General features: G+C 41.6%; 1 protein-coding gene across 4 annotated transcripts in view; it reads right to left on the bottom strand.

The window, feature by feature from the left end:
- LOC143290405 (uncharacterized) overlaps positions 1 to 19,354 on the bottom strand; it is a 174,229-nt gene that overhangs the window by 115,982 nt on the left and 38,893 nt on the right. For 2 of the 4 annotated variants that reach the window (XM_076599814.1, XM_076599813.1), the window contains exon 2: positions 237 to 351. The exons of the other annotated variants lie outside the window; for them this stretch is intronic. The gene's annotated coding sequence lies outside the window, so the exon portion shown is untranslated. The remainder of the gene's footprint in view (positions 1 to 236; positions 352 to 19,354) is intronic. 4 annotated transcript variants of the gene reach the window in all.

The raw sequence follows: 19,354 nt of genomic DNA, 5'->3' as shown, positions 1-19,354 counted from the left end.
TGACAATTTTGTATTGATGAAACTACGTTTTTTTTATGAGATAAATGACATCATTTTCGCCTGGCAGTCATTATTATGATAACCCCGAAATCTTGTCACAGCGGAGTTATCTGTGACGGGAGAATGAGTGGGGAGAGGCAATATATCATGGACGGTGCAGTTGATTATGAGCAGTCAATTGTTGCCACTCATATCACTGTGAGTTCGGAATATGACGGTGTTCCATTTGCACTTACTTTGATCGGCAGCCTTGATAGTTTGTGAAGGGTAATTACAGTTGCTGGATCACTGTTGTGTACTTCTGGCAGGAATGGTTGAATAGCTTATAGACCTCCTCCGTGTTGTCCATAACTGCAACATGACAGAGTTCTTTTATTGTTGGTAGGTCGATGGTCACCACAGTTCCTTTGATATTCTATTTCAAAATATGACAAAGCGAATACAATGATGAATTTGGCAGAACAACAAAAAGTATAATACAAATAAAACCATTTCGTAATTATATGCACATACACTAAATATGTGACAGATATCTCTGCGGGTGGGAGATAATACAGTGTAGCATACCTACCTTAGTTTCTATAAAGACTGGGGTTTACCTGTTCTCTGTCATTCAGACTGCCGCACTCAGTGTTCGGGTGTAATGATGTTTGATGTGCTTGTGGTCTCTTATAACCATTTGATTCGGGTTGGTAATTTGTGATTTTGTGTGTGTTTGTGCATACGTAGTTTCGCTAATACTATGGGTAAATCTGAACAGACTGTTAAGGGTAGCATAACGTATTATGAGTAGTTAATTTGGTAATCATTTGATGGAGAGCATTCTCATTTTTGTTCAGTTCATTTGTCATATTTAGTGATTTGAAGAAAAGCGTTCTCAATTTTGTTCAATTCATTTGAGATATGGCAATTTGATCTATGTGCAGTGTAAAAAAAAAAAAAATAAAAGCGTACTCACAAAACAAAGGTTCGTTTCAATTGTTGTCGAACACCCTGTCAATGTCTCAAAACTTTTTTTTTCTTTTTTTTGTTGTTGTAAATGTCTCAAAACTTGTATACATCACAAACTGCTTGAGACAGAATGTTCGACAACGATTGAAATACCGGTAAACGCTCAGAAATCAAATCAAATCAATCAAATTAAAAAACAAAACAAAAACGAAAACAAAAAAACGTGTAATTGATTCACATGGAAATCAACTTTCGCAAATATCTGATGTGCCTGATAACTGGGAAACGAGCAATCAAATGTGTACGTGATCAAATTCCTCAACGATGCTTAGCTGCAAATAACAGAACTGAGTTTTCGCCTCGCGCTTCAGATATTGTGATTAACATGTCTTGCTGGGTTGTATAGGTATGGTTTGAAGCATTTTATTTTATTTTTTTTAATTTACGAGAGAGAATAATAATCAGGGAAAAACTGAAGAAAAAAAAACAGCAAATATTTTGTTTAGCGTATCAAACTGAAGAAGTCCTCCTTAAACTTTAGAGTTTTAGCCCGTTGCTAGCGACCACACGTGTCTCAACCACACGTCTCCCCCCTCCCTGATCCCCCCTCCCCCACTCCCTGTCACCACCCGACCCCCTCCCCAGCACAAGCCTGCTTAGCACTTTAAATGGCCAACGACGACGACAATAACAACAACAACAACAAACAAGCGATCACTTTGAAGAAGAAGGAGAAGGGAGGGTGGGGGGTAAAGGGAGGCACGGCAGGTCTCCATCAAGGAACAGACGCTCACACCTTGCCGTTGACGGAGGGGGTACATATGGAAAGCCGACACAATGGCCCACTGGCGGAGGGTACGAACGGAAAAGGCGCACAATGCCCCGCTTCAGCCCGCTGGCTGCTCACCCGCTGAGCCACCGCGACTTTGAGCAGCGAGGCGGAACTGGTTGACAAGAAGGGTGTCGGATGTAGAACATTAGTGCCCACGAGAACAGACACCATCCAAAAGGGGGTGTGGGGGTGAGGGGGGAGAGGTGAGGGTGGTGAGGTGGGGGGCTGGGGGGGGGGGGGGGCGGCAAGGGGCGGTGTGGACAAATGGGTGTGGGGTGAGATGAGGCGTGAGAGCCTGGTGAGGGATGAAGGGCGGAGAGCTGAGGAGGTGGTTTGATTGCAACAGAAAAGCTGTTGGTGTTTAGCTGTCAAAACCGTTCGAAGTTCAGAGTTCATTCATCCAGTTTCGTTTTAGGAATTCATTCTTGTTACGTTTTATTGTAATCTTATCACTTCGTCCGCGTCCGTCAACTCTGTGAGCTCGAAATGTTAATTCCTCGTGATGTTGTTCAGCCTGATTAAACATTATCTTCTCCTTCCGTGTTCTTTGAATGCAACCCCCATGCTCACTCGGCTGTACACGAGCAAACAATCGCGTGTATGACTGATTTCATGCTGCGGTTTAGACAGCTGCATTATGTTTTCGGCTCTTACTACATCTTTGTTAAGTTTGCGTTCCCTTGACCCACTTATTAATGCTCACGTGGATTTCTGGATCTTCACGCGCGAATCTAATCCTATGTTTGTGCACACACATGGCGGGGGAAATGCAGCAGCAGGGTTCCTCATCTCCATGTCGCTCAAAAAGTCCAATGAAGGGCAGAAGCCGATACTTTTGGCTTCATAGGTGGTTTGCATGAGCGAACTTACCAGTTTGATCATCGTTAAGAACGTTCCTAACTCCATGGTAAATTCCATATACTTAGGAACATTCTTAACTCTGAGCAAACTTAGCGCTGCAAATATCGCCTCATGCAACTCCTAGCAGGAGTTGCCAAGACGCCACCATATCTATACAGCCTAGAACTGTCTTAGGGAATCCGGCTCTGGATTTGTTCCCAGGACTGACTCCCGAAGCCTTTCTCGTGGACTGATATGGCCTCAAGGAAACGGGGGCTTAAATGAGAATTTCTCTTCATGAACTACCAGCCAAGGTTGACAAGCTCCGTCTTTTCCATATGCGGCAGGTAATACTGGATTACATGGTTACAAGCAGCAGAGAAGAACCACGTTCAAACAATTCCAGGCAATAATGTCCGGAAATCAGTGCAGAAGGACTTACGTTCTCGCTCGTGGGTCAATCGTACATGATAGTGAAAACTGCACAACGAATGTCAAGGCTGAGCATATGATCCAGAACCCCTTACACGCAGTGTGGTTCTCGATCGTGTGCCGCGGTCGGATTAAAAATTGAGCAGTGTTGTTCTCCGTGAGACTGACGATCCACCCTCCAGGTGACCTGACTTTCGCTCGGTTCCTCAGGACATACATTATGCACTGGGGCTGCCTTATTTCCAGGACACACGCCCTCGACCAACGCAACCTTCACGGAACCGAGATTCAAAGCCTAAGGACGTAAGCCAAAAGGTCGTCATGTAAACTCTTATCACTGCTGTCGCATGACCGGGACTGACAGTGGATCACTGGCTGTATTACCATGGAGCGGCGAGCAGTTTGTGTGAACCTAAAACATCAGATAATTGGACTTCACAACTCCCGACATCCCGTCTGCCTTTACCAGTCTCACTTCCAACCACCGCCACCCACCATCTAGGTCTGGGTGGCCAGCATCTCCTTTACATTGTTCCTCGTTCGTCATGCACCTGGCTGATGAGATCAACATCAAAGGACCCCGTCAAATCAAATCTATCCAGGGATGCCGGCTACGCATCCTTGTCACGGTCGCCTCACAGAAACGATACACACCAAACTGATAACGACTACTACGATCACCTGCCTTGAAAGAAAAAAAATCAATGCCATGGATAAATAAACATGTCACACACACACACACACACACACACACACACACACACACACACACACAATTAAAAGTTAAGAGAGAGGGACTGTCAGACAAAGAGAGGCTGAGAGCGATATATATATATATATATATATATATATATATATAGAGAGAGAGAGAGAGAGAGAGAGAGAGAGAGAGAGAGAGAATGGACATCATGGTTGAACTGACTGGCAAAGCATTGTGGCATCGAACGTGTTTTCCTGGATGATGATAATGATGATGATGGGGAGGAGGAGGATGTTGATGGTGATGATGATAATGATGGTTGCTTCATAGCCAAGGAGAAAGCCACCTCACAGCGTAGTTGCGAATGTTTATTTACTTTAAGTAAAATTCAAAAGTGAGATAAATTGAGACGCCACACCTTCATTATTCCACTGTATGCATGAAATAATAAGTCAGTTGTTCTTTTACAATATTATGCTTCAGTTACATTCTGGTTTCACAGCCAAGATAAGATGCATTTCCTCTTCGTGTGTCTTTGTTAAAAAGTAGAAAATTTATCTGAAACGATAATGGGCTTCATGAGAGCAGCGAGCACTTTTGATTCATGCTATGGAGTGCCCTTGGCCTTGATGGTGATGCACAATTCATGGAAAGGCGGCAAGCAGTGAACTTCACAACACAAGGAACACACACACACATACACACACACACACACACACAGAGAGAGAGAGAGAGAGAGAGAGAGAGAGAGAGAGAGAGAGAGAGAGAGAGAGATTCATTTCGTTATTTCACAGAAGTCAACAGTTCGCGCTGGCTTTTAAATACAAAGTCACGTGACGCCATGCCGGGAGTGGCGAGAGCATGTTCATCGAGAGATCCCCGAGACACCATGGAGACACCACGGAGACACCATGGAGACACTCAGAGGTCGGTGAGTGATGGCAGTAGTGGCCATGAGGCGGGACAGCAGTGCAGGCTGTATGGACAACCAACCCGTTTTCTGGCACACACACCAGCTCCACTGGCTCCTCAACCTCATCCATTCCTGCCACTCACAACATCAATTCGTGTCGCTCAGTGCATTGTCCATAATGTATATGTCCTGGTGGTTTTAACTTTGCTGAAACGATCCGTCATTCTTCCTGCCTTTCTTTCTGTTTTATTGTTGTTCTTCTTCTTCATCTTCATCTTCTACGCCTCCTCCTTATTTTTTTCTTCTTGTTCTTGTTCTTCATCCAACAGTCCATCAATTAGCTGATGACTATCGTCGCTGAACATAATCGTCGAATGTCAGCAGATTGACGGTTTGCACAACGTCAGATTTCGCGGAATGTTAACGTTAGTCCGGATAACCTGCAATGCTCTGGAATCACTTGATGATAGCTGTCTACAATCAGTGAAGCATTATCAACCGCCTGTTTGAGTGCTCTTGTTAATCCTATAAACTGAGCTGTTGAGAACTACTCTTGCGGAACACGTGTTCCAGTAAGGTCAGCCTTGATCTTGACAGGGCTGCATGAGCGATCTCAGCAACGCTAAGTTTGTTTAGCATTGAGATCGTTCCTGATTCCAAAGACTCAACAAACCTTGACACCAAGCAAATTTAGCGCTGCAAAGATTGCAGCAGTATCCACAATAATCCCCCTCAAGACGAAATGAGTTGTTTACGACAAGGCCCGAACGTTCCCTCCCTCTGTTTCACAGAGGAGTGGGAGGGTAAGAAATGTAGATATATCCAACAGAACTTCGACTGCAGGTTTTAGCAACAGACAGACAAGATCGAAACCAACGCTGAGTTTGTTCGTTAGTCAGACCTGCTGACAAAAAACACTTGGAACCTGAAAAGTATTGAGAAACTGACTCCAACGAAGTCCTGCCGGAGTCGCCCAAGGAACACAATGCACCAGTGAGAGGTGCACCAAACTGTACGGGGAGAGTTTCTGTAACTGTACATGTGAGGGCATGTGTGTGTGTGTGTGTGTGTGTGTGTGTTGGGGGCTGGGCGTAATGAGTAGGTGGACTGTGAGCAAACCAGCTGTTTGTGCTTATCAAGGGACTTGATATTTATTTGCTTTGATGTGCCTCTGTTAATTAAGGTTTAGGAGTTGAAAAAAAGCTTTGTAAAAGCTTTTAATATCGGCTCTCTTTGCAAGAAAATAAATGATGTTGATATATGAAAACCTCGGTTTTTGACAAAAGACAACAGGAAAATGTTCAGTTTAATTTAAAAGTAAATCATTGTTAAGAAAAACAACAACAACAAAAAAACAACTGATCCTGGATCAACCTGCAGACTGAAATTTGTCACATCCATGCAGACGATTGAGCAAAGGGCATAAGCCTGGAAAGAAAATACTGTCCCTTTCATGCAGGTATCGGACTTCTCGTTTGGGACTTCTTTGACACATGTTGCTGCTTTTTCTACGTCATTGTTGATTGTATTTCAGAAGTGTGTCGTGTGTCGTTTTTGTTGTGTGTGTGTGTGTGTGTGTGTGTGTGAGTGTGTATGTGTGCGCGTGTGTGTGTGCCTGCGTGTGTGTGTCTGTGTTTTTTTGGTTTTGTGTGTGTGTGTGTGTGTGTGTGTGTGCTTAAAAACAACAACTTAGTTTCTGAAAAGTTCCCAAGAAATGTCGGAATGAACCCTGGGTAATGAGTATGTGTGATGTTGGACAGTTGTGTAAGGCTTTGTGTATGTCAGTGCTTGACTCCTTACACTTCAATTATCTAAAAGGTTTCTTGAATTTTCAGGCCTGATAGTTCACAATTGTGGTGACTCTTAACATGTGAAAAAATTGTGGAGGATTCATAATTGACTTTTTGAGAAAAGCATTATCACTGATACCGGTTTTTTTTTGTTTGTTGTTGTTTTTGTTGTGTTTTTTTGTGTTTTTTTTGTTTGTTTTTGTTTTTTGTTGTTGTTTTTTGTCAGACTGCAAGCACATATGTGACCCATATTTCAGAATATGTTATATAAAAAAATCAAAAAGAAAAGAAAAAAAAGAACGAGATATTTCTTTGATGTTGAAGCATGGATTTTATTACCTCAGGTCCAAGAAAATAAAAGAATCTTAAACGCTCGCCTACCCAGCCCAGGTTATCATAGTCCAAAATCACTAAGAGACAAATGTGCACCTTTTCCTTAAAAAAGATATACTATTTGGAGCACGGCGAAGAAGTTGAGGTGGAAGTATTTCATTGCTGTTGTTTGTGCCTCAAGACCTGCTCAGAGCGCTGGGTTTGTGCAAAGGTCAGGAATCTGCTGCCTGTTTTTTTTTTCAGTATATTATTTCAAAGTAAATGTGGTGTAGCGTGTATGGATCTGTCGGCACACCCTGACACCTTGGGACGGTAACAGTGAGCGCTAAGGCCGGATCAGAACCAGGACCACAACAGGAAAGTGAAACAGGAAGGTTTTATTGATTTCACCACACTATTTTCACATTTGTCCGAATTGTTGTGTGCTTTCGCGCACGTTCGTTGGCGCGCGCGCGCGCGTGTGTGTACGTGTGTTTAATAATTGTGGAATGGTGATTTTTTTTCCTTTTATTAATTTGCTTGTTATGACTTTGCGGAGTGTTTTTATGTTGTATGTTACATTTTACTGTTGTGCATGCAACATTTCTGCATAACAGACTTCACCTCTCTTAATTTCTCTTTCTGGAATATTCACAGGACCAGTTCAACGCACGTATACCCATGCTGAGAAAAAATGTGACGCGGGCCTCGTGGTGAAGGGTGGTGAGTGGATGTTCCAAACTTCCAGGTCAACATATAATATAAACGCGCAGACCTGCGAGCGATATTAGTGCCCTTTGTGTGCACGTGCAGACAACTACGCGCGTTAGAGATTCCATAATCCGTGTCGCCGTGGTGATGGAAACACTAACATGCTCAGCGTGTGCACTTCCTAATCACAAACTGTGTCTTCGTGCTAGAGTGTCAAGTCGTGCGACAACCACTCGCTCCACGAACAATGATGCGCGAGGTTCTGAAACAGGGTGTTTTAAGTTTCTGTCTGTCAAAGCTCTGGGCCGTTCTCATTGGCTGGAGTATTTACTTACCAATCACCTGGATTCGCTGTGATTGGCTGAACGTAAAACTGTCAAAGATTTTACTTGGTAGCGATGTGGTGTTGACTTCAGGGAACAATATTCCAGTTTGTTGAACGATCGCTGACATATAAATCGTTGTCGAATAAAAAATATCCGTACCAGAGACCGTGAGTATAATTAGGTGCATGGTTGAGAGTCTATTTTTCTAGAATTAAACCCGGGTTTTTTGTGTGCTCACTTTTTTCTTCTTTTTTTAAAAAGCTATCCATTCAAGTGCCATGTGTATCTGACTACCTCAGCTTCCAGTTTCAAAACATCAATTGTCAAAATTTTATTGGCTGGAAGTAGTATCTGCTCTTTTTGTGATTGGCTGAACGCCCTCTTTCTACATTCAGCCGCTAAAACAGATGTCGGTACTTTTTTTTAATTTTAGAACGATATCAGGGCTCGTATCACAGGATGTATAGGATTGCTTTAGCAGTCATCAATCCTCGCTGAATTGGGGAGCTCTTACGTCGTAATCGTGAAGTGGAACAACATGTTATGAACGATGAGGGGAAAGAAAGCACGATATTCTCCAGCCTTATTTCACAGTGCCTGTCAGCCTTGCCGCCTCTTCTTGCAGACTGAATTTATGGACTGTCTGCAGCCTCGCATAGAGCTCAGACTGTAATCCGGGAATTTGTGAATTGCTCCAACCTGTTCGCTTCCTGCGTCAGACATGACCGTGGAAAAAGGGTGGGAGCGTGCATGTGGGAGAAAAGCGGGAGTTGGAGCGGGAAGAAGAGTGGGGTAGATGGGATGGTTGGAGTGGGGTGGGGGATACCCTTGCCCGCCAGAAACCTGCATGGCACCACTTGTGACCCAGGCAGAACCGACAAACGCATCTTTCACCACCGGCGGCAGAGCTTGCAGTGGGTAGGCTTCCCCCGAGTGGCAGCCCCACGCTTAATCTTCCTTGACAGGCCCACAAACGGGCAGGCTGGAATTGAAAAGAGGCGCAAGAGGCAAGAGGGTAATCCTATAATCTACTGGATCTCTGATACGGGTAGTCGGGCGGGGGTAAAAAGCCTGTCTAATCGGAGGCGGTCTTGATACGGGTAAGCGCCCCTCCAGTTCTCGCAGTCTCTGGACGACAAGTCGACAGGTAACCCCCTGAGGTTGGAGAGAAGATGAGGGTGTTTTTTTTTGTGTTTTTTTTTGTGGTTTTTTTTGCCACTGCAGAGAGGGGGGCGGGTAGGAGAGTGGGTGGGGGTAAGTTAAGGGGAGGTAAGTTAAGGGGAGGAAGCAGGAGGTGGGAAGGGCAGGGGCAAAAAAACAAAAAAACAACAACAAAAAACCGAACATACAAAAAAAAAAAAAAAAAAAAAAATCCCCCGAAAGCCCCATCAGCTTTCATTTGTCACCAAAGAGCGGCTGCATGAAAGGTTTATCGCCGGCACAGTGTCTTCCGTACAGGCGCTGTGTTTATTGGGGACTGACGGCTACGTCACTGACGGAGGTGACCTCCAGGCAATTTCCTCTGACAGCATTTCTTGGCGCCACTCTGCCGGCATCGTGTGCACTGTGGAATAACACGACATGGTTTGGGGGGCGTGAGGGGGCTGGGGGTGGGTGGGGGGTTGTTCTTGTCAGATGTCTCCAAGCAGAAACAGAGAGAGAGGGAGAGAGAGACTCAGGGTGAGTTAAAATTACCCAACAAAAATACACCTTGTCCAACGCACACACACACACACACACACACACACACACACACACCACCATCACCCTCAGCCCCCCCCCCCCCCCATCACCACTTCAACCCAAACAACCTACCGCTAATGCAGACATACATTTTACGTATGGCTAACATGAGTATTGATGACAGACTTTTGAACTCACAACCCCACACCAACCCACTCTCTCCAGCCTCCATGGGTAAATGAGACTTGACAGACTGGTTTGGACGGTTCTTCCACGTTCTTCAGAGAAAACGAAGATTCAGTGGCTTGGATCTCCCTCACTCATATAAGTATATTGATAGACAGACAGACAGATAGACAGACAGATAGGTAGATAGATATCACGCAGATTGGTACGCTGATGCGCATACCTTTAATGTAGAACACAGCGACGGAAATCTTATGTTTGTTTGTTTGTTTGTTTTTTTTTGTTTGTTTTTGTTGGTGGTGGTGTTGTTTTTTTTAATTAATCTAATTTGTTTGTTCGTTTGTTCATATATTAGGCGCGGATAAAATTAACTATTATTGTCACTACACGTGGAGCAAATATTTCTCAGTGATGAATAATAAAACTTTATTGATGAATTAATTTATCTACAAAACGAGAATCCTTAATTCATTTATTTCATTTTAAAGAAATCGTTGTTTAGGTAATTCCAAGTTTTGTCTTGGCTTTTTTTCTTGCAATATTCTAATTTTCTCCTTTCTATTATTAATCGAACTACGGTATTTTCAATACCCATATTTTCGCCATTTTTTTTTTTTCTAAAATAGCTTCACTGTGTGTAATTTGATATCGTTCGTCGTTCATTTTAATTATCCGAAGACCTTAAGTGACAATCTTGATCGATTGTGTAGATTGTTTTGTCCATTGTCTAGGGTTGTGTTGCACTGTGCTAAGTTGCTCTTGCAATCATTTGTTTTCCTTGACAAAAACCAGAATGCATAAACTGAAGTTTTCTCATTAAAAAGCATTCTTATTCTTATTCTTGTTGTTATCATTATTATCATTATGATTGTTGTTGTTGTTACATCTAGTAGTTGTTATTGTGGAAGAACCTGTCACCTTGAATAAAGGTCTTTCACAATGTCGTTATGCTGTAGTTGTTATTGTGGAAGAACCTGTCACCTGGAATAAAGGTCTTTCACAATGTCGTTATGCTGTAGTTGTTATTGTGGAAGAACCTGTCACCTTGAATAAAGGTCTTTCACAATGTCGTTATGCTGTAGTTGTTATTGAGGAAGAACCTGTCACCTTGAATAAAGGTCTTTCACAATGTCGTTATGCTGTAGTTGTTATTGTGGAAGAACCTGTCACCTGGAATAAAGGTCTTTCGCAATGTCGTTATGCTGTTGCAAACTATCCAAAATTCCATGAATCTGCTTTAATGACTGTTTAGGTGTCTGCTTGTGGCGCTCGCGCATGCGCCTCTTCTCTCTCTCTGTCTGTGTGTGTGTGTGTGTGTGTGTGTGTGTGTGTGTGTGTGTGTGTGTGTGTGTGTGCGACGTCATAATGTCATGGACACTTTTCCAGTTGTCTTGCTTGTCTTGATTGCACAGCCCGTGTTGCTGATTTAAAAACTGTTTTCTCATATCGATGTTAATTGTTAACGCCCTGGGCCCGTGTGCTAGAAGGCAGAGCGAATTATGAACACCCATCATCATCATCATTATTATTATTATCACTATTACCATCATCATCATCATTATTATCAATATCATTACCATCATCATCTTCATCAACATTATTATTATGATTATGATTATTATTATTATTATATATTTTTATTATTATTATTATCACTATCATTGTTGTTGTTGTTATCATCATCATAATCATCGTCATCTTGAAAGCCTGAGACTCTCGTTGGGTTTATGAGAAGGTGAGGAGTCTCTCTTTTCACAGAAGTGGTGTAGCGTATACGGACCACTCCGCACCCTTTGATGGATACCTCATTGAAAGCAACTGCTGCTGTGGTTGTCTCCTGTTTTTCCTCCCCTCCACCCCTTCCTTGAACTTTCCTCACTTCTCATCACTGTCGTCTTTATTTTTTTTTCTCACACGGAAACTTGCACGAGTGCTGACTCAGTCCGTGTGAAAGGTGAAGGGTGGCTGGACAAAGGCCCCTGTCTGTACATGCACGTGATGATCGAACAGCACAATGCCATGCCCGTGGTGATGACCCGTGACGTCAGCATGAGGTCAGTCTGTATCCACTTTTTATTATGTTGGCCTCGATATTATGTCTACAGGGAACAGTTCGCTCGTCTGCTTCCTACCACTCCACCCCCCTCCCTCCTTCCTCCCATCACCCCCCTCACCACCACCACGTCACACAGCCAATTCTTCACACAGACGTTACAGTAGCATGTCCAAATAATTTAGTTTGCACACCACCAGTCATAGAGATTCTGGAAATTTTTACCATCAAAATATCAGTAACTCTTCTACTATCAAATCTTTAAAATCAAACTTTCAAACATTTCTAAAATAGTATTTCAAACTATAGGTCTTTCTTCCCCTCCCCACCAGCACCCTCAACCCCACACCCCGACCGAGTGCGTTTGCCGGTGTGTGTGTGTGTGTGTGTGTGTGTGTGTGGTGTGCGTGTGTGCATGGAGGCTCGGGATGAGTTTAGAGATGCTATGAGTCATCAGTGATGCCACACTGTTTTTAAAATTGTATTTTTTGCGAATGTGTATCTGAATGTTTTGTTGTTTTATATTCATGTGCCTCATTGACACCATATGCTTTATCAAATGCGATAAGAACCTCAGCGTAAGCGCTATATAATCAATGCATTTTACTTATCATTGTCATCATTATCATCATTATTGTTATCATTATATCATTATTATTTACATAGCATAGATGCACCATGCTACAAATACCTGTGTGTGTTTTTTTTTATCAGTTATGGTTATATACTGTCACAAAATTCGTCCTTAGTTTCATATCACAGTTTCGATATCATCTCACTGTTGTTTTTTCTCCTTTTTCTCCATTCTGATAATCCTCTTACACAACTCTTCTGCTTTTCCCCACCGTTGGATTTCAAAGGCAGTTCTGGTGCTGCAGAACAATTCCTATATTTCCGACAACTGAGTGTCTGAAAACCATTGAATCAGTGTATTGAGGTCTTTAAAAAAAATTATCTCCTTTCTGTTCTGAATAAAAATGATAATAAAAAGCTGATCTTTGTTGACCGAACACACACATACACGCATGCACACACACATACCCCGCCTCCCACACTATTAATAATGATGATAATAATGATAAAAATAAAAATAACAGATAATAACAAAATAATTTGCTAGCGAACTTGTACAAAAGCTACCCCCCCCAAAAAAAAAAAATAAAAATAAAATAAAATAAAAAATAAATAAAATTAAATAAAAAAAAAAAAAAAAATAAATAAATAAATAAATAAATAAAAGAATATAAAAAAAACAAAAAAACATGAACCGCCCAACAATTCATAGTGCAATGAACTCAAGAACTAAACAAACGTAACACACACACACTTGTTGCTGGAACGAGTTCTGCATATGCTCACCGTTTTTTGCTTGAAATCAATATTATGTATAGCGGTTACTGGTCTGTACTTAGATTGGTGACTTTTACCATTTTTTCCCATTTATCTATTGGGATAAATTATGCTTTTTATATTGAGAATAAGAGCATTCCGTCTTCTAAACACCCATCTATTCTTTAGACCAAAGGGCATTTCAAGTTTGTTCAAAAGTGACTGTCCGAAAAATAAAACCGTTGAACGATAATTTCCTCTGTGTGTGTGTGTGTGTGTGTGTGTGTGTGTGTGTGTGTGTGCGTGCGTGCGTGCGTGTGTGTGTGTGCGTGTGTGTGTGTGTGTGTGTGTGTTTGAGCGCACTCGTGCAACATTAATGTAATTTTTATTTAATCTTTTTTTGTTTGTTTCTTTTCCTGCTCTTTTACTTTTTAATGGAGACCTCTGTCCTAAAGACCGTTTTTTTCTTTCTTGCTTTTCTCCTTTCTTACTTTTGTCTGTCTTTTTCTGTCCTTACACGTGTACATTACCCGTCAGATTATTCAAGGTGTATTTTATTCTTTCACTCTTACTGGAACATGGAGGGGTCCTATGCCGATAATTTCACGCCCAAAATAAAACGTTCAAATACTCAACAGGATAACTAAACATCAATAAAGCACAGATATGTTTCAATCCTCAATTAGTATTTAACTTTTGAAAAATTTATTAAACAAAACTTTTTTTGTTCCATTTGAACAATTTTTAAGCATTCCGGTACAGAATGGAACTCATCCCCCAATTACATCCACATTACAAATCTTACAAACTGTAACTCTTGTGGTATACTTTCATCAAAATAAAAGCATAACTCCATAAAAGCAACTCCAGGTCTCTTAGGTACAAACCCCACAATCAAACATATCTTTTTGTACAGGTGTTCCATATCGAAAATACGCAATTTTGCGATTATAAAAAGACTGATCAGTTTTATCCAAGGAAGTGCACTGATTGCTTTGAACTTTTCCCATTTTGAAAAAAAAGCCAATTGGTAGGGCAAAAATTATGGGGTGGTGGTGGGTGGGGGGGAATTCACGGCAGTTCACAGGATTCAGTATCAATGTATTTCAGAGAAAAGAGGTGGGGGTATAAACTGGCCTTGCCCGAATTATACCAGGGTATAAAGTGAGTAGCCGAAGCCCCAGCCACGAACAACTTGACCTTAAGGTTAAACTCACCTAATCTAGTTCATATCCGGGGTATATTTCATCCAGGGCCAGATTATACGGGGGCATATTCTGTACTGGGGCACTTTATACGTGGACTTCCAGGTAGTCTGGCCTGGTTCACCGGGTTGTGACAAAGCTGACTCTCTCCCTATCTCCCTCTCTCCCCTTCCTCTCTCTCTCTCTCTCCCTCCCCCCCCCACCCCCCTCTCTCTCTCTCTCTCTCTCTCTCTCCCGCTCTCTGCACGTGAAAGCCCGTTAGCACGTGACGGTGGCTGATGACCCGTGACTACACCAGTGGGGTCAATCAGTGCTGACGTGTCAACACGCCGCAAGCCGTGCACTGTGCTGCGTGTGTGCAGTGAGGGCATCACCCCCCCCCCTCCCCCTGCAACAATCCTCCTCCTCCCCTTCCCTTCTTCCTCCTCCACCACCACCTCCTACTCCTCCACAGATTTATCTTCTCGCTCAGTCCCTTCACTTTTCCTCCTTGCTTCGATGACTAATTTGCAACCGAGGCATGTGTGTGTGTTGGTGGTTGGTGGGGGTGGGGGTAGGGGTGGGGGGTTTATTGGAGGGGGAATAGAGTTTGTGAGGTGGCTGTGGGAAAATGTGTGTGTGTGTATGTGCGTGTGTGTGTGCGAGTGCGTGTGTGCATGCATGCGTGCGCGCGCGCGCGCTCGTGTGTGTGTGTGGTGTTGTGTGTGTTACTAGTATTAAAGCTCGAAGTTGTGCCTTTCCATCCTGGGTGATATTAGATGGAGAAAAAAGAGTGTGTGTGTGAGGGGTTGGGGGGGAGGGTCCCGGGAAAGAAGGCGGGCATGGGGTGGTGAAGGCAGGCAGGAGGAGATGCTAGAGGGATCCAGCATAAGTATGTAAGCATGCTCGTGTTCTCTCTCTCTCTCTCTCTCTCTCTCTCTTTCAAAATAATAATAATAATCATAATAATAATAATAATAATAAAATAAATAAATAAATAGAAAAATAAATACATAAATAAAATAAAATAAATGAATAATGATAATAAAGAGCATATGCTGGACCTACGCCTCACTCCACACACCGGTCAGGCCTTGAGAACATATCCTGGATTTATATGAAACAGTAACACGAAATGACATAAAACAGATAAATGAAATAAACAAATAATCAGAGAGAGAGAGAGAGTGAGAGAGAGCGACTGAGAGAGAGGTTTATTTAGCCACTCTCCTTGACAACTGGAAAAAAACAGCAACAACAAAAACAGTCAAACGAAACAACAAAACCCTGACGGACAAAGGGACAAACAGCAACAAGGTCAACGTGTCGCTGAAAGGGGGAAACCCGGAAACCAGCAGAGTGATCCACGTCACAACTGATCCCTCTCAGCTTGTTTGGCACGTCAGCACATGACGTGATCTGTCGCGTCATCAGTGACGCCACCACCACTTATTGGCGACTCCCCGTCTACTGGCTTTCTGTCAGACCTGATCTCACTTCCTTCCCTCCTAGATATGTCAGTCTAAACTCTGGTTGCTTAAAAATAGAATGTGTACATACACACACACACACACACACACGCGCGCGCGCGCGCACACACACACACATCACTTATAATCGGACCAAGAGAAACGACCTTAAACCTTTTTTTAAAACACAACAAGAGTGACCAAGTAACTAACTGAATGAATGATATATTTCGTTACGTTTCACTGGTTGTTGTGTTTTTTTTCTTTGTTTTTTGCTTGTTTTAAGTTCTAACGAGAAATAAGGTAGACTTTTGATCCGATTAAACGTGTTTTACTTCTTTTTTTTTCACCCGCCATTGCTGCTGCTGCTGCTGCTGTGTGTGTGGGTGTGTGTCCGATGAAGCATTAAGTGCCGTGGAGGGGGGTGGCTCTATGTAGGTGTGCTTATAGAAACAATAAACAAAGAATAACAGTAACTCTTGGTCCTTATAATGAGACAAGACAGAAATAGAACAGAAAATAAGAAATATATAATATAATAAATAAATGAATGAATGCATGCATGAATGACTAAATAAATATAATGAGAATAAATCTTACAACAATAGACAATAAAGAAGAACAGTAACTCTTGATCCTTCCAGTAAGACCAGACAGGCAGAAACAAAGGAAGTAAAAATATATAATAGACTAATAAAAAAAATAAGTAAACAAATATATATATATTTGTAAATCCTAACTGGTTGGTGGGGGCATAAACACATCAAAAAAGATACAATAAATTATGCCTCTAAACATAAGGCGAGGAAAGCAGCTTTGGGCTTAAGTTCAGTATGTAATTTAAAAAAAAAAAGTCTTGTATCAAGTAGTAAATGGTTACTTGTTTATTATTATAAGTCAGTCAGTCAGTCAGTCAGTAAGTCAGTAAGTAAATAAATGAATACGAAAATAAATGACTGAATATTGAACACATGCAATAAACGGCACACCAATAAAATATATCAAACATCATCTGGAACTCGGTGAATCTTTTCTTATTGGTTCTTTCATTGAAATTTAAATTATATATATATATATATATATACATATATACATATATACATACATACACACACACACACACACACACACACACACACATATATATATATATATATATATATATATATATATATAGAGAGAGAGAGAGAGAGAGAGAGAGAGAGAGATAGATAAAGATGACAATAGTTACAGTTAAACAGAAGGCAATACAACTTCTTCATCTTGATGCGAAGACACAGTATCAGCAGACGGATGTTTTCTTTCATATAATTTCCAAGAAAATAGTAATTACTGCTATTTAGTCTCTCTCTCTCTCTCTCTCTCTCTCTCTCTCTCTCTCTCTCTCTCGTAATACAGTTGTTGCGGTGTGTGTTTCGTGGTATTCGTTTAATTAGATTTTTGTAATCCCCCCGTTGTCAAAATGGCTGTCAATGTTGTGCCCCAGGTGCAGAGGAGACAGGCCAGTTGGATTCGTGGCTTTTGTCAGTTGTGACTGATGACTATATTGTGTGTAATACGGATCAGTCAATGCATACACAAATCTTGAAGCATCAGAGGCACTTGAAAAACAACGTCCAAAGCAAATCAATAAGAACAATAAAACTCCATGATGAGCATAATAGCAGGCATCGTTTGAAGCGGAGGAAAGTCGTTCAGTTCTTACCGCATATTCAAAGAAATGTTGATGACAACAATAATGATAATGATAATGGCATGATGATGATGATGATGATGATGATGATGATGATACTACTACTGCTGCAGCTGCTGCTACTAATACTTCTGCCTTTTTGATAATAATAATAATAATAATTCTATGGTGATGGCGGCGGTGATGAAGATGGAGATGCCGCTGCTGATGAAGTGATTAGATGTACTGTGGGCGTTTGAAAAAAAAACTGTATGAAAAGTCTCCTTTTTTTCCCCTTTTTTTTTCTATTCGGGGAAAAAAGCCAACCCGAGTTTCACAACAAAGAAACACTTATGGCCGATGAGTAGTGTTACAATACAATTTCCGCTTCCAGTCTGAATACGTTCACGACTCATCATGGGAAAAAAATCACAATCATAACATTAACAATTACTTTTTTTTCTGAAACCCCCTTCAATCAACAACTTTAAAAAAAAAAAGGGGGGGGGGGGGAATGTATATGCAACTGTATGAACAGAGATGTGTGTGCAATTGCAACCACAGCAATGAAAGGTTAAAAATTAATGTTAAAAACCTTGACCACCATCTGGGCAGTGCCTTCATAACCACTGTGTGGGGTCGGCACATGAAGGCGGGGCCCAGTCCTAACCTTCTGCCCGTTTTAACCCTCCTCAACCGGAATCAGCATTGTAGGTGTTTTTTTTTGTTTTTGTTTTTGTTTTATTTTTTTTTTCATCACAAAATACATTCGTGTGAAATTGGTTAATTAGAGAGTGTGTTCATTTTCCTTTCAGAAACGTAAAGATGCTTTCTTTCCTTGTGCTTTAAGTAATTTGCACTTTATATATATATGTATATATATATATATATATATATATATATATATATATATATAGATAGATAGATAGATAGATAGATAGATAGATAGATAATTATTACCCTCGGTAACCAGAACATCCCTTAGCCAAGAGTTGTTACTGAGCATAGAATAGACTTGACACTGAAAGGGTTAATCCCTGCTGAACACTGGATTAGAAGTTCAACGCCTGACCGATTTTGCCACGACAGCGTCAGAACAGTCCATTAGAATAGTCCTCTACAACAGGCCCGTACGCTATCGAAAACTTTCCATCAATACACGCCAGACGTGGGGCTACCACAGCTCTATAGCTTGGCCAAGGCCTATGGTCTCTGTACATGGTTATGGCTGGCTCCATGATGGGGCAGACAAAAAAGGCTGGGAGCGCCTCGGGTTGGTAAAAGGGGGCGACACTCTATTGGAAGAAGATTGGACAAGACAGGACAGCAGTAATCCGATTGGCAGGCATGTCCACGGCTGATCCCCCCTCCTCTCCACTCTCCTCTCCACTCTGTCCAAGTGGGGATCACATGTGCTGTGTACAGCTAATATTTGTATGGCCTGTGTGTGACCTGTGCTGCTGGCTGGTGGGCTGGTGCCGGGGTCTGGTTATCCTCTCTGTGGCTGTTCGGTTCTGGACTTGGTTTCTCGTTAGTCCCTTCCTTTGGCGTGTGGTCAGTCTCTGTCTCTCTCTCCTCCGTCTCTGTCTCTGTCTCTCTCACAGACCTTTCTTTGGCAGTGATCTAAAATTGTAAAGTATCAAGTCTCTTCCATCCATTCCGATCGATATATATATATATATATATATATATATATATATATATATATATATATATATATATATATGACCATCAGAACATTAGAGGCCACAACTGCTATCCCAAATATATATATATATATATATATATATATATATATATATATATATATATATATATATATTTGGGATAGCAGTTGTGGCCGCTATTGTTCTGATGGACACATACACTCATATATATATGTGTGTGTGTTCTGCAGTCTATTCCTTCTCTGGTTGTACATCTAGGAGGAAAATGAAAGAGGGCCTCTCTCTCTCTCTCTCTCTCTCAAGA

This window comes from Babylonia areolata, chromosome 15 (genome assembly GCF_041734735.1).
Source record: "Babylonia areolata isolate BAREFJ2019XMU chromosome 15, ASM4173473v1, whole genome shotgun sequence".
Classification (NCBI taxonomy): Eukaryota; Metazoa; Mollusca; class Gastropoda; order Neogastropoda; family Buccinidae; genus Babylonia; species Babylonia areolata.
Note: the sequence above shows the minus strand (reverse complement) of the source record. Positions and strands in the feature narration are given on the sequence as shown.